This window comes from Chrysemys picta, unplaced genomic scaffold (genome assembly GCF_011386835.1).
Source record: "Chrysemys picta bellii isolate R12L10 unplaced genomic scaffold, ASM1138683v2 scaf268, whole genome shotgun sequence".
NCBI lineage: Eukaryota > Metazoa > Chordata > Testudines > Emydidae > Chrysemys > Chrysemys picta.
In genome coordinates, this window is record NW_027052975.1 from 75,001 (window position 1) to 78,179 (window position 3,179).

The window sequence follows — 3,179 nt, forward strand, 5'->3', positions numbered from 1 at the left end:
AGATCCGGGTTGACCTGCTGACCGGACGGGAAAGAGGCCACCGGGCGTCCCCCCCCTTAAAACCTAGGGGTTGACCTGGTGGCCGGAAAGCGAACCGGCCAGCAGGTGAACCCGTTCGATTCCACGGGTTGACCTGGTGCCCGGGAAGCGAACCGGCCAGCAGGTGAACCCGTTCGATTCCACGGGTTGACCTGGTGCCCGGGAAGCGAACCGGCCAGCAGGTGAACCCGTTCGATTCCACGGGTTGACCTGGTGCCCGGGAGGGGACTCTGAAAATTTTTCAGCCCTTTCGACTCGGGGTTGACCTGGTGGCCGAGAGGGGACTCGCACGGCAGGCAAGCCGCCCTGGGCTCACCCTCCCCGGCCGCAGCGAGGGACTGCCTCCCGGTCGACTGGATCGGGCCCCTGGAAGTCTGGAAAAAAGAATGGAACCTGACGCCTCCGAGGAGGGGGCGCCCAGGGAAGGAGGGAGATCCGGGTTGACCTGCTGACCGGACGGGAAAGAGGCCACCGGGCGTCCCCCCCCCCCTTAAAACCTAGGGGTTGACCTGGTGGCCGGAAAGCGAACCGGCCAGCAGGTGAACCCGTTCGATTCCACGGGTTGACCTGGTGCCCGGGAAGCGAACCGGCCAGCAGGTGAACCCGTTCGATTCCACGGGTTGACCTGGTGCCCGGGAAGCGAACCGGCCAGCAGGTGAACCCGTTCGATTCCACGGGTTGACCTGGTGCCCGGGAAGCGAACCGGCCAGCAGGTGAACCCGTTCGATTCCACGGGTTGACCTGGTGCCCGGGAGGGGACTCTGAAAATTTTTCAGCCCTTTCGACTCGGGGTTGACCTGGTGGCCGAGAGGGGACTCGCACGGCAGGCAAGCCGCCCTGGGCTCACCCTCCCCGGCCGCAGCGAGGGACTGCCACCCGGCCGACTGGATCGGGCCCCTGGAAGTCTGGAAAAAAGAATGGAACCTGACGCCTCCGAGGAGGGGGCACCCAGGGAAGGAGGGAGATCCGGGTTGACCTGCTGACCGGACGGGAAAGAGGCCACCGGGCGTCCCCCCCCCCTTAAAACCTAGGGGTTGACCTGGTGGCCGGAAAGCGAACCGGCCAGCCGGTGAACCCGTCCGATTCCACGGGTTGACCTGGTGGCCGGGAAGCGAACCGGCCAGCAGGTGAACCCGTTCGATTCCACGGGTTGACCTGGTGCCCGGGAGGGGACTCTGAAAATTTTTCAGCCCTTTCGACTCGGGGTTGACCTGGTGGCCGAGAGGGGACTCGCACGGCAGGCAAGCCGCCCTGGGCTCACCCTCCCCGGCCGCAGCGAGGGACTGCCACCCGGCCGACTGGATCGGGCCCCTGGAAGTCTGGAAAAAAGAATGGAACCTGACGCCTCCGAGGAGGGGGCGCCCAGGGAAGGAGGGAGATCCGGGTTGACCTGGTGACCGGACGGGAAAGAGGCCACCGGGCGTCCCCCCCTTAAAACCTAGGGGTTGACCTGGTGGCCGGAAAGCGAACCGGCCAGCCGGTGAACCCGTCCGATTCCACGGGTTGACCTGGTGGCCGGGAAGCGAACCGGCCAGCAGGTGAACCCGTTCGATTCCACGGGTTGACCTGGTGCCCGGGAGGGGACTCTGAAAATTTTTCAGCCCTTTCGACTCGCGGTTGACCTGGTGGCCGAGAGGGGACTCGCACGGCAGGCAAGCCGCCCTGGGCTGACCCTCCCCGGCCGCAGCGAGGGACTGCCTCCCGGCCGACAGGATCGGGCCCCTGGAAGTCTGGGGGGGGGGGGGGAATCGCCCCACGCCTCCGAGGAGGGCTGCCCGGGCGGGCCTGGCCCCGGAGCTCGAAAAAAAAAAAAAGGATCGGGCCCACTAGAGACATGGACCAGGCCGCCCTGGGCTCACCCTCCCCGGCCGCAGCGAGGGACTGCCTCCCGGCCGACTGGATCGGGCCCCTGGAAGTCTGGGGGGGGGGGGGGGGAAATGGAACCTGACGCCTCCGAGGAGGGGACGCCCAGGGAAGGAGGGAGATCCGGGTTGACCTGGTGACCGGACGGGAAAGAGGCCACCGGGCGTGCCCCCGTTTAAAACCCCTAGGGGTTGACCTGGTGGCCGGAAAGCAAACCGGCCACTGGGTAGGCCGGTCGGCAACCTAGGGGTTGACCTGGTGGCCGGGAAGCGAACCGGCCAGCAGGTGAACCCGTCCGATTCCACGGGTTGACCTGGTGCCCGGGAGGGGACTCTGAAAATTTTTCAGCCCTTTCGACTCGGGGTTGACCTGGTGGCCGAGAGGGGCCTCGCACGGCAGGCAAGCCGCCCTGGGCTCACCCTCCCCGGCCGCAGCGAGGGACTGCCCCTCCCCACCCCCCGGCTGACAGGATCGGGCGCACTGGAAGTCCGGGACAGTATTTTCCCCGACGCCGGGGAGGGCGGGCGGAGGGGCTCTGGCGGCCAGCCCGGGCCCCGGAGCTCGAAAAGGAAAAAAGGACCGGGCCCGCGAGAGACGGGGGCCCTGCCGCAGGGGGGGGGGCAGTCCGACCGGGGCTCACCGTGCGGCAGGCCCGGGCGTCGGCAGGGGAAAGCGGGCGAGGAGGCGCGGGGGCCGGGTGCCTACGGCCATACCGGACCGAACGCCCCCGATCCCGTCCGATCTCGGAAGGTAAACCGTCCCGGGCCTGGCTAGTACTTGGATGGGTGACCGCCTGGGAATCCCAGGTGCCGTAGGCAGCTTTTCCCGGTCCGAGTCAGCTCTCTCTCCTTTTCTGGGGGGGAAGGAGAGGGGGGGACGGGCCGGAAAGCCCCTCGTCGCTCCTGCCGAGTCGGAGGTCGCGGCCGCAGGTCACGGGTCTGGGCGCCTGGGGTCCGGCTCCCCACCCACCCGTCGCTTCCTCCGCGGAGGACCCCCCCCGGGGCCACCGAAGCCGCTGGGGGAGACGCCGGGCATGGGGCGGACTGGCCCGGACCCTCCCGGCCGCCGGCCCGCAGGTCCGCCCCGAATCCCCCCCCGCGGCCACCCAGGCCAGGCCTGGCCAGGCGGGACGGACGGCGGGTGTCCAGCGCCCAGCGGCTTCCTCCAGCGGGGACCCACGGACCCCAAAGCCGCAGGGGGAGGCCCCGGGCCTGGGACGGACTCGCTCGGACCCCCTGCGCCCGGCCGCCGGCCCGCGGGACCGCCCCGAATCCCCC

At 69.3% G+C, this 3,179-nt stretch overlaps 1 non-coding gene across 1 annotated transcript; it reads left to right on the forward strand.

The window, feature by feature from the left end:
• The first annotated feature begins 2,601 nt into the window (after positions 1-2,601).
• On the forward strand, positions 2,602-2,720 carry LOC135978464 (5S ribosomal RNA). The gene has a single exon (XR_010595883.1). It is a non-coding gene; the product is annotated as a 5S ribosomal RNA (ribosomal RNA).
• Positions 2,721-3,179: the final 459 nt, after the last annotated feature.